Source organism: Mustelus asterias (assembly GCF_964213995.1).
Source record: "Mustelus asterias chromosome 26 unlocalized genomic scaffold, sMusAst1.hap1.1 SUPER_26_unloc_4, whole genome shotgun sequence".
Classification (NCBI taxonomy): Eukaryota; Metazoa; Chordata; class Chondrichthyes; order Carcharhiniformes; family Triakidae; genus Mustelus; species Mustelus asterias.
Genome location: NW_027590109.1, coordinates 972438 through 985742, shown reverse-complemented (window position 1 = coordinate 985742; position 13305 = coordinate 972438).

Genomic DNA, 13305 nt, shown 5'->3' with positions numbered 1-13305 from the left:
AATTCAGCTGGTCAATGGCAGGCTATCATAATCCCAAAGGGAAACTTGAATCAGCTGCCATAAAAGGTGTGCACTCTGTATGAAACGTGATTCATCTAAAATCGCAATAAATAGATCTTAAAACAATTATGATGATGGTTTGATTTGATTTGATTTGATTTATTGCTCACATCTATTATCATACACTGAAAAAATATTGTTTCTTGAGCTCTAAACACAAAATATGCAGCTCATAGGGAAGGAAATGAGAGAGTGCAGAGTGTAGAGTTGCAGTCATAGCTAGGATGCAGAGAAAGATCAACAAAATGCAAGGTAAGTCCATTCCAAAGTCTGACGGCAGCAGGGAAGAAGCTGTCCTTGAGTCGATTAGTATGCGACCTCAGACTTTTGTATCTTTTTTCCGACGGAATAACGTGGAAGAGAGAATGGCCGGGGTGCTTGGGGTCCTTAATTATGTTGGCTAATTTGCCGAGGCAACGGGAAGGGTAGACAGAGTCAATGGATGTGAGACTGCGTGATGGATTGGGTTCCATTGACCACCTTTTGTACTTCCTCGCGGTCTTGGGCAGAGCAGGAGCCAGACGAAGCTGTGATACAAGCAGAAAGAATGTTTTTTTATGCTGCATCTGTAAATGATGGTGAGAGTCGTGGCTGATATGCCAAATTTCCATCATCTTCAGACAAAACAGAGGCGTTGGTGGGCATTCTTAACTATAGTTTCGGCATGGGGAGACCAGGATAGGTTATTGGTGTTCTGGACACTAAAAACATGAAGCTCTCGACCCTTTCTACTTCGTCCCCGTTGATGTCGACAGGGGCATGTTCTCCTTTACGCTTCCTAACGTCGATGGCAATCTGTTGTATATTAAAGGTCACAGGTTAATAAAAAAGTAAAACTTATAACATTTAAAACACTAAACACCTTTAGCCAGTTGACATAATGTTCTAAACGTTTCCTGAAGGCATTTGATTATTTAAGCTCAGACCTTAAATCCTCTTGATGGCCTATTAGTGGGGTAGCCGAGTTGACCAGTCCTGTCAGGAAATCTCAGACCATAGAACATTCACGAAGCCAGTGTTTCTGTAACAATGACCTAACTTTATTTAAGCAGCAGCTGCCAAGTGATCATCAAAGTTTCGAGTCAGCTCTCAAATGGAGAAGCCGGACCACCCTGAATAGATCTGATGTTTACAATTCAAAATAGATTAAAAATAGTTTTCTCATCAATCATTCCTGCCTTATATGAGCTTAACAACAATCATTTTACGAGATACGTATCAACAATAATCCCTGACATGCACTTCAGCCAATTCTAGTTTCCCATCCAGCATAATGAGGTCTTATTCGTCCATGAAATCCGGTTAGAAAAATAGGGTGGGAATCGTCGGAGATTTTAACTTTCCCAGCATGAATGGGACAGCCAAAGTATTCGAGGTTTGGATGGAGTGAAATTTGTTGAGTGCATTCAGGAGGAATTTCTCATTCGGTTTGTGGTGACAGAAGTGTTAGTGAGGGATCACTTTGGGACCAGTGACCATAATTCTATTATTTTTAAGAGAGCTATGGAGAATGATGGGTCTGGCCCAGAAGTTAAAATTCTAAATTAAGGCAAGGCCAATTTTAATGGTATCAGGCAGGAACATTCAAAAGTTAATTGAGGAGTCTGTGGGAAGGCAAAGGGACGACTGGTAAGTGGCACGCTTTCAAAAGTGTGCTAATCAGGGTTCAGGACAAACACATTCCTCTTAGAGTGAAGGGCAGGGCTGGCAGAAGTAGGGAGCCCTGGATGACTCGGGATATTGAGGCCCTCGTCAAGAAGAAGAAGGAGGCACATGACATGCATATGCAGTTGGAATCAAGTGAATCCCTTGAAGAGCATAGGGGGTGTAGGTGTACAGTTAAGAGAGAAATCAGGAGGGCAAAAATGGGACACGAAATTGTTTTGGCAGATAAGGCAAAGGAGAATCCAAAGAGCATCTACAAATATATAAACGGCAAAAGAGTAACAAGTGGGAGAGGAGGGCCTCTTAAGGATCAACAATGTCATCTATGTGCGGATCCACAAGAGACGGGTGAGATCCTAAATGAAGAATTCTCATCAGTATTTGCTGTTGAGAAAAGCATGGATGCCAGGGAACTTGGGGAAATAAATAGTGATGTCTTGAGGAGTTTGCATGTTACAGCGAAGGAGGTGCTGGAAGTCTTAAAGCGACCAAGGCAGTTAAATCCCCGGGACCTGATGAAGTGTATCCCAGGACATTTTGCGAGGCTAGGGAGGAAATTGCGGGTCCCCGAGCCGAGATATTTGAATAATCGACAGTCACGGGTGAGGTGCCTGAAGATTGAAGAGTGGCAATTGTTGTACCTTTGTTCAAAAAGGGCTACAGGGAAAAGCCTTGGGAACTACAGGCCAGCGAGCTCAGATCTGTGGTCGGTAAATTGTTGGAAGGTATTTTGAGAGATAGGATCTACAGGCATTTAAAGATGCAAGTACTGTTTCGGGACAGTCGGCATGGCTTTGTGAGTGGAAAATCACGTCTCACAAATTTCATTGAATTTTTTGAAGGGGTAGCCACGAAGGTCGATGAGGGCAGTGCAGCTGATGTTGTCAATATGGATTTTAGTAAGGCATTTGACAGGGTACCGCATGTTAGAATGTTGCATGAGGTTGAATCTCACGGGATCCAGGGTGAGGTATCTGAATGGATACAAAATTGGCTTTTTGACAGAAGCCAGAGGGTGGTTGTAGAGAGTTGTTTTTCAAACTGGAGGCCTGTGTCCAGCGGTGTGCCTCAGGGATCAGTGCTGGGTCCACTGTTATTTGTCAGTTATATTAATGATTTGGATGAGAATATAGGGGGCAGAGTTAGTAAGTTTGCAGATTGCACTAAATTGGTGGCATCGTGGAAGTGAAGAAAGTTATCTTCAATTGCAACGGGATCTTGATCAATTGGGCCAGTGGGCTGAGGAATGGTAGATGGAGTTTAATTTAGACAAATGCGAGGTGCTGCATTTTGGTAGATTGAACGAGGGCAGGACTTAGTCAGTTAATTTTAGGGCGTCGGGGAGCGTAACAGAACAAAGAGACGTGGGGTACATGTTCATAGCTCCTTGAATGTGGAGTCACAGGTGGACAGAATGGTGAAGACGACATTCGGCATGCTTGGTTTCATCGGTCAGAACATTGAATACAGTAGAACATAGAACATAGAACAGTACAGCACAGAACAGGCCCTTCGGCCCACGATGTTGTGCCGACCTTCATCTGAAACCAAGATCAAGCTATCCCACTCCCTACCATCCTGGTGTGCTCCATGTGCCTATCCAATAACCGCTTAAATGTTCCTAAAGTGTCTGACTCCACTATCACTGCAGGCAGTCCATTCCACACCCCAACCACTCTCTGCGTGAAGAACCTACCTCTGATATCCTTCCTATATCTCGCACCATGAACCCTATAGTTATGCCCCCTTGTAATAGCTCCATCCACCCGAGGAATTAGTCTTTGAACGTTCACTCGATCTATCCCCTTCATCATTTTATAAACCTCTATTAAGTCTCCCCTCAATCTCCTCCGCTCCAGAGAGAACAGCCCCAGCTCCCTCAACCTTTCCTCATAAGACCGACACTCCAAACCAGGCAGCATCCTGGTAAATCTCCTCTGCACTCTTTCCAGCGCTTCCACATCCTTCTTATAGTGAGGTGAACAGAACTGCAAGCAGTATTCCAAATGCGGTCTCACCAAGGTCCTGTACAGTCGCAGCATAACCCCACGGCTCTTAAACTCCAACCCCCTGTTAATAAAAGCTAGCACACTATATGCCTTCTTCACAGCTCTATCCACTTGAGTGGCAACCTTTAGAGATCTGTGGATATGGACCCCAAGATCTCTCTGTTCCTCCACAGTCTTCAGAACCCTACCTTTGACCCTGTAATCCACATTTAAATTTGTCCTACCAAAATGAATCACCTCACATTTATCAGGGTTAAACTCCATTTGCCATTTTTCAGCCCAGCTTTGCATCCTATCTATGTCTCTTTGCAGCCTACAACAGCCCTCCACCTCATCCACTACTCCACCAATCTTGGTGTCATCAGCAAATTTACTGATCCACCCTGCAGCCCCCTCCTCTAAGTCATTAATAAAAATCACAAAGAGCAGAGGACCAAGCACCGATCCCTGCGGCACTCCGCTAGCAACCTGCCTCCAGTCCGAAAATTTTCCATCCAACACCACCCTCTGTCTTCGATCAGATAGCCAGTTACCTATCCAATCGGCCAACTTTCCCTCTATCCCACACCTCCTTACTTTCATCATAAGCCGACCATGGGGGACCTTATCAAACGCCTTACTAAAATCCATGTATATGACATCAACCGCCCTACCTTCATCAACACACCTAGTTACCTCCTCAAAAAATTCTATCAAATTTGTGAGGCACGACTTGCCCTTCACAAATCCGTGCTGACTATCCCGGATTAATCCGCATCTTTCTAAATGGTCGTAAATCCCATCCCTAAGGACGTTTTCCATCAATTTACCAACCACCGAAGTAAGACTAACCGGTCTATAATTACCAGGGTCATTTCTATTCCCTTTCTTAAACAGAGGAACAACATTTGCCACTCTCCAGTCCTCTGGCACCATCCCCGTGGACAGTGAGGACCCAAAGATCAAAGCCAAAGGCTCTGCAATCTCATCCCTCGCCTCCCAAAGAATCCTAGGATACATTTCATCAGGCCCAGGGGACTTATCGACCTTCAGTTTATTCAAAACTGCCAATACATCCTCCCTCCGAACATCTATATCCTCCAGCCTATTAGCCTGTAACACCTTCTCTTCCTGAAAAACATGGCCCCTCTCCTTGGTGAACACAAAAGAAAAGTATTCATTCATCACCTCGCCTATCTCGACTGATTCCATACACAAGTTCCCACCACTGTCCTTGACCGGCCCTAACCTCACCTGGTCATTCTTTTATTCCTCACATAAGAGGAAAAAGCCTTGGGGTTTTCCTTGATCCGACCCGCCAAGGACTTCTCATGTCCCCTCCTAGCTCTCCTCAGCCCCTTTTTCCGCTAATTCCTTGCTTACTTGTAACCCTCAATCGAGCCATCTGAACCTTGTTTCCTCATCCCTACATAAGCTTCCCTCTTCCTTTTCACAAGACATTCCACCTCTTTCGTGAACCACGGTTCCCTCACTCAGCCATTTCCTCCCTGCCTGACAGGGACATGCCTATCAAGGACACCCAGTATTTGTTCCTTGAAAAAGTTCCACTTTTCATCAGTGCTTTTCCCTGACAGTTTCTGTTCCCATCTTATGCCCCCTAATAGTAGTTGGAATGTCTTGTTGAAGTTGGACAAGATATTGGTCAGGCCACACTTGGAATACTGTGTGCAATTCTGGTGACCCTATTATAGAAATGATATTATTAAACTAGGAAGAGTGCAACAAAGATTTACCAGGATACTACCGGGGCTTGATTGATTGAGTTATAAGGAGAGGCTGGATCGGCTGGGACTTTTTTCTCCGGAGCGTCGGAGGCTGAGGGCTGATCGTATACAGGTCTATGAAATAATGAGGGGCACAGATCAGCTTGATGATCAATATATTTCACCAAAGGCAGGGGAGCCTAAAACGAGATTTAAAATGAGATGGGCGAGACACAAAATTGTTCAGAATGGAATTTCTTTCACACAGAGGGTGGTAGGTGTCTGGAGCAAGCTGCCAGAGGAAGTAGTAGAGGCGGGTACAATGTTGTCTTTTAAAAAGCATTTAGATAGTTACATGGGTACGATGGGTATAGAGGGATATGGGCCAAATGCGGGCAATTGGGATTAGCTTAGGGGTTTAAAAAAATGAGCGGCATGGACAAGTTGGGCGGAAGAGCCTGTTTCAATGCTGTCAACCTCTATGACTCTATGACTAATACTGGGAAGGGGGTGCGGGGATAATATAGCCAGAGTGTGGTTGTTTGCTCATGAAGACTGCTCAGATGGATGGGATATAAACGGTGGTGGGGGGTGCTGTTTAGATGGACAGCGTTTGGACAATCTGGATTTCCAAAGGGAGAATGGTTACATGTCAGTGGGACTTTTCTGAAGGATGAAGTTCTCGGAGGACATGGTGGGGATGGCGAAATCTTGCATGACTTAAATGGGATTTTAAGATGTCGAGCGGTTTCCTCATGGTCAGTGTTCATTTACACGGAGGATCACGAAGATATAGAAGTCATGAGTATTCAGCAAAAAGTTATAGATGAAGCGTGTTATTGCAGCAGACTGGAGCGATGGAGATAATGAATTTGTCTGCAGAAAGAAAAAACTGCTGGTATTGTGTGGGGATCTATTAAAAAGGCGCTGTTCAAGGCACATTGAATAAGAACGAAGACCAACATTTCGGGAACCACACGCAGGCAGTTATACTTGGTTGTCAGCAAGTAACTTGGAAGTGGAATAATTATTTCGATGGGGTTTTTAGCATCTTCTCCTAATTGCGGGCACCCACACGTTTTCCAGTATTCGGGACATATGATTATTATGGGGACATTATTTTGTTGGCTGCAGCTGACGTTATTTTTTTCTGGAGGCATTATCTGGTGATAGAGAAATACATAATTGTTTGGAGATGCATATTTATTTCGAGGGATTGAAGTGGGCTCCATCATTTTCTGTGCGCTATGTAACTTCCAATATTTACTCCCAGGCACATCACAGGCAAACTTTAGACATTTGGGCCTTTATTTATGAGAACATAAATGAGTGACTGGTGATCATTTTCAAACATATAAGATCCCGAGGCAGCTTCACAGGGCGAATAGTGGAATCCGTTTTCTACTTGTGCAAGAAAATCGGGCCAGTGTGGCACTGTTCAACTTGGAGATGGGAAAATGTCTTTTCTCTGTTCTCGGAGAATGGTGGTGGCTGGGCCAGTGAATATCATTGAGTTAATATAGTTAAATAGTTAATTGCCTCACACGGGACTCAAAAGGTTATAGGGTATGGGCAGAATGTCGATTTGGACACAAACAGATCAGTCATGATCTTATGGACTAATGGATCCGGCGTGAGTGATCTACTCCTCATCTCAATTGCCATGTTGTGACAGAGAAATGCTGTTGCTTTTTTATGTCAATTTCCCTGTCGTCATCGAATCAAAATAAAAATGTGGGTTTTATTTTGAAATCACGACCTGCAATTCTATGAGTGTCCGTTCGCGTTCATTTATTTCCCATCCCTATTTGCTCTTGACATATGTCTCGTGCTTGGCCTTTTCAGAGAGTATTTAAGAGTCAACAAGGTTGCTGAGCTTGTGAAGTCAAGTGCGACGGACAAGGTAAGATTTCTGCCTGTAACTGTTGTCAAGGGTTATTGTCAATTGACAGTGATTCATGGACATCATTGGTGTTTATTGCCTGATATTTATTCCATTCACTTTTCAGCTTCTGCCGTGTTGGGATTTGAATCCTGTTTCCTTCTTGAGATATGGCCTGGTTTTCTGTCATGACTAGTCAAGCGATAATACCACAATGCCACCCACTTCCCCACATTCGTGAGATAAAATCTGTCTGATCCCGGGACAAATATAAAATTTGACATGATTATATTTGCCCAATATATATGGTACCAATAATGTTGCAAGCAGTTAATGTGAAATGTGAATGATCGCGTGAATGTAGAGTGAAATTACTGCAGAGAGAATGTTTTTGTTTTTGGTCAGTTTAGACGTTAAAGTGTACATGTGAAGTGTACCCCAGTGTCTCCAGCAACTCAGCTGAAGCTTTTGAAGTAGGGTGCTGGCTGTTGCGATTTTCTTGTCTGTTTGCGAAGGACGCTCTAACTCTGCTCAGGTTCACCTCTCCATCTTTTTCTCCTACATCTCTGGCTGCCGCCATGTTGGTAAGCACAACCGTGCCAAGATATTTTAATGCAAAAGGCGAAAGTAAGAAGCGAATCTTTCAGAATCAAGAAGAAACTGAACTGCGGAGCTACGAGAATGTGGATAATCAAGAAAAATAAATAAGATGTAGTGTCAGTTCAAAAGGTTGAGAAGGTACGCTTGTGGGGACTGATCCCTCTCTTCTGTTTCCACATGGCGCATGGGTGATAGAGGCTCTTCCCAACCGCAAGTGGTTGTGGAAAACTTGACCAGTATTGCGCCATTACTCACTGGGTCAATTTACTCAATGTTTTTCTCCTATTTAATACCCTGTTATTTTCTGTTGAAAAATAAAGAAATTGATATCACCACAGGACTAAAATATCCCATTCATAGTATTGCCTTTCCAGTGGTGCCCCCCTGCATAGTTCAATTGCAAGGGGTTTGCAAGTTCAATTACACTAATGCGAATGGTTGTCTGAACTTAATTGGCTGCTTGGTTGGTTTCAAGGACAGAAAAAAACAACGACTTGGGATCTCTATTGCAGCGCCACAAGCTTCAGAGGTGCGTGTGACATCGCAGTCTTGTGAATCCTGGGCAGAGAGCAGCAAGAAGTTTAACAACACCAGGTTAAAGTCCAACAGGTTTATTTGGTAGCAAAATCCACACAAGCTTTCAGAGCTCCAAGCCCCTTCTTCAGTTGAGTGGGAATTCTGTTCACAAACAGGGCATATAAAGACACAGTCTCAATTTACATGAATAGTGGTTGGAATGCGAATACTTACAGCTAATCAAGTCTTTAAGAAACAAAACAACGTGAGTGGAGAGAGCATCAAGACAGGCTAAAAAGATGTGTATTGTCTCCAGGCAAGACAGCCAGTGAAATTCTGCAGGTCCAGGCAACTATGGGGGTTACAGATAGTGTGACATGAATCCAATATCCCGGTTGAGGCTGTCCTCGTGTGTGCGGAACTTGGCGATCAGTTTCTACTCAGCGACTCTGCGCCATCGTGTGTCGCGAAGGCCACCTTGGAGAATGCTTACCCGAATATCAGAGGCCGAATGCCCGTGACCGCTGACGTGCTCCCCAACAGGAAGAGAACAGTCTTGCCTGGTGATTGTCGAGCGGTGTTCATTCATCCGTTGTCGCAGCGTCTGCATAGTTTCCCCAATGTACCATGCCTCGGGACACCCTTTCCTGCAGCGTATCAGGTAGACAACGTTGGCCAAGTTGCAAGAGTATGTACCGTGTAACTGGTGGATGGTGGATGGTGTTCTCACGTGAGAACACCATCCACCAGGTACACGGTACATACTCTTGCAACTTGGCCAACGTTGTCTACCTGATACGCTGCAGGAAAGGGTGTCCCGAGGCATGGTACATTGGGCAAACTATGCAGACGGTGCGACAAGGGATGAATGAACACCGCTCGACAATCACCAGGCAAGACTGTTCTCTTCCTGTTGGGGAGCACTTTAGCGGTCACGGGCATTCGGCCCCTGATATTCGGGTAAGCGTTCTCCAAGGCGGCCTTCACGACACACGACGGCGCAGAGTCGCTGAGCAGAAACTGATAGCCAAGTTCCGCACACACGAGGACGGACTCAACCGGGATATTGGGTTCATGTCACACTATCTGTAACCCCCACAGTTGCTTGGACCTGCAGAGTTTCACTGGCTCTCCTGTCTGGAGACAATACACATCTTTTTAGCCTGTCTTGATGCTCTCTCCACTCACGTTGTTTTGTTTCTTAAAGACTTGATTAGCTGTAAGTATTCGCATTCCAACCATTATTCATGTAAATTGAGTCTGTGTCTTTATATGCCCTGTTTGTGAACAGAATTCCCACTCACCTGAAGAAGGGGCTTGGAGCTCGGAAAGCTTGTGTGGCTTTTGCTACCAAATAAACCTGTTGGACTTTAACCTGGTGTTGTTAAACTTCTTACTGTGTTTACCCCAGTCAAACGCCGGCATCTCCACATCAAAGACCAGCAGCCAACTTTTCAAGAAATATGGCTTTACGAACCCTGCGCTCACACTGTTAATTATGCACACATTGAGCCATAAAACAGGGACTCACTGGAAAGCTGGAACTCTTACCCTGGCCTGCAAAACGTTCTGTTAACTATTACTGCCCTCAGGGACAGTGTGTCCACTCCAAGGATTTTGGGTGAGCGGAAAGACATTTCGAACCAAAGATTTTTTTAAAAATTTTCATGCTGGAATCTAATGAATGGATTCGCTGGGAGGTTTGCCTTCAAAACACAAGTTATCTGCGGTTGAATTACAGATGTGAATGTATTGAAGTCCGCACGGTTTTCTGTAATGTCTGGGAGTAAATTAAAGACTTGAGTCTAGTCGCGGGCTTTTGTTGTTGGAGACATATTGCAAAATAGGTTACTGGGTCTATTTGAATGCTGGAATATGATTGTAGGCCTTCAATGGTTCACGTGATCCGTTTCATACGTATCTAACATCACAAATATCTGAACGTCTTTCTGATTTCATCATACCGGTAAAGTTCTGTTATTTCAGAATTGCACTGACATTGATTTGACAAACACCAAGTCAAAACTTTTAACATCGCCATCAGAATCGAGATAATATCGTCAAAAATCATGTTTTGGGTTCCTTTGTACTTTTGTTTGCGGATTCAACTTAAAAAAACAGTGCTCCATTTAGCTCCACTGTCATAGAGTCATAGTCATAGAGGTTTACAGCATGGAAACAGGCCCTTCGGCCCAACCTGTCCATACTTCCCATTTTTTTAAACCCTAAGCTAATTCCAATTGCCCGGATTTTGACCCATTTCCCTCTATGCCTATCGTACCCATGTAACTATCTAAATGCTTTTTAAAATACAAAACTGTACCCGCATCTACTACTACCTCTGGCAGCTTGCTCCAGACACCTACCACCCTCTGCATGCACAGAATTGCCCCTCTGGACACTGTTGTGTCTCTCCCCTCTCACCCTAAAACTATGCATTCTAGTTTCCCCTACCTTTGGGAAAATATATTGACTATCCAGCTGATCTGTGCCCCTCATTATTTTATAGACCTCTATAAGATCACCCATCAGCCTCCTATGCTCCAGAGAAAAAAAGTCCCAGTCTATCCAGCCTCTCCTTATAACTCAATCCATCAAGTCCCGGTGGCATCCTCGTAAATCTTTTCTGCACGCTTTCTAGTTTAATAATATCCTTTCTAGTTACATTTTTGTTGCTTTGAGGGATAGTTCAATATTCAAGCCCACTTTCCAAGCTAACAGGAGTCCAATTTTCATTTTGATTTATCGGAATTAAATCTCTTTCTTGTGAGTTAACAGCCCGCATCTTTTGTTGTAAACGGTTTTGCAGTTGTTTGAAGGATATTAAGATGCTTGCTTGTTTCACACAAAGTGGTTCGTATTCTTCCTTTGTGCTTCAGTTTTTGTGTTTTTCTCGCTTCTTGCAGTCCCTTTTCAAATGAGTTATTTTAAATTCGTTTTTTAGCCATGTCCATCACTTCTTCTGGAATTCCATAGCTCTTTTTAGCACTGTACATTTTTTGCACAATAAATGAATAAATTCAATACAGTTCGTAATGCGTTATGAATGGTCTTTAGTTAACTGTTCACTCGTCGTTATGTCCTTTAAATCTGTTTGAGTATCACTAAAGATCACGTTTAAACCAATATCTCTGGTCATTGCCAAGAAAAGATCAATCTGCAAATTCAGTGATTTTACATGACAAGTCTTAATTTCGAAGTTTGCAGGTACTTCAGTTATTTTTCATTATGAATTGTTATCTTAGATGCATAGATGCAGCAGTAATAAAACTTGGATCTGTATTTCTTCAAGTGGTCGACAAAGACGTTTCATTCAATGGAATGAATTTAAAAATGTGAAATTCCGTAGCATCCATCATCTCATTCAAGTTCCTTTCCTGACAACGATGCATGCAGCTCACCAGTCTTCCTTTTAACCAGATTCTTCAATTTTCAGTTGACTATTTAAATCATAGAATCCCTACAGTGCAGAAGGAGGCCACTCGGCCCATCGAGTCCGCACCGACAACAATCCCACCCAGGCCACATCCCCGTTCTCCCACACATTTGCCCCACTATTCCCTCTCACCTCCACACCTTGGGACCCTAAGGGGCAATTTAGCATGGCCAATCAACCTAACCGCACATCGTTAGAGTGTGGGAGGAAACCCAAACAACAGGAGGAAACCCACGCAGATACGGGGGAGAATGTGCAAACTCCACACAGACAGTGACCCGAGCCTGGAATCGAACCCAGGTCACTGGAGCTGTGCGGCAATCGTGCTAACCACTGTGCCACCGTGCCGCCTCAATTTAGTTGTTTAGCAACGTCTTGACATGAAATAAAGCATGCTGTCACATCCTTTGCATACTTAATTCGAATAACTTGTACAAACATAACCATTTCCACACTAAATTCCCATCCAGAACTACTTCCTTCCTCAGCATTTTCTCGTGCCTCTGCTATAATCATCGGTTGTTCAGCTGAAACTTTCCATCTCTCTCCCTCTTCATTTCTCGCTCTCTTTCTTCCTTTTCAAACTTTGCCCTTTGTAATTCATGGTTTCATCGCAATTTCCCTTTGAAAAGCTGCACTTGGTCTTCTTTCATTTTCCTGAATTTCAAGTTTCTAAATTTTCTTTTGGGAATCGCTCTCGGCCTGAAATGCCGGTGCTTGCTTGTGGAGCGCCGGACATGAGGGTGGGACGTCCCAGAATTCCCGGCGCATGAGCATTTGCGCTCAAAGCGCACTTTTCAAGAACCTGCGCTGTGGGTGCTGATGGGCCATCGTTGCTTTGAGGCAGCACAGTATAAATGAACGAGACAGCGCGAACGTGGTCTGCTTCCCGGGATATTACTTCAGGTATTACGGTAAAAGAAATATACCTATTTTCCTGATCTACAACCAGAGAGCAGCGAAGGAGGAGGTCTCTGTGCGAATAGTTTTGAGCTTGGGATGTTTGAAAACATGTTATCTTAAGTGCTGAATTTTACCTTAATCCTTTCAAACCTCAGTAGTAATGAAAATTAATTCATTCTAAGTTCCGTTGTGTGACCTTACAAGACTCAGTAACGAATGGGGGCCTGGAATGTGTTGCCGGGCAAGGTGGTGGAGGCGGACACACTGGGAACGTTTAAGACTTATCGAGACAGCTATATGAATGGAGTGGGAATGGAGGGATACAAAAGAGTGGTCTAGTTTGGACCAGGGAGCGGCGCGGGCTAATTGTTCCTTGTTTCTCGTTTCAAGGCTTCATTCTATGATCATCTTGCTGGTGCCAGTACAGAGCGAGACTGCGGATAGTTGGGAACCTGTCTCGGGGGCAGGGAATTCATATGGTGTTCGTGGAAGTGGAAATGACTAGGGTTGGGAAGCATTTTCCGATCAGGG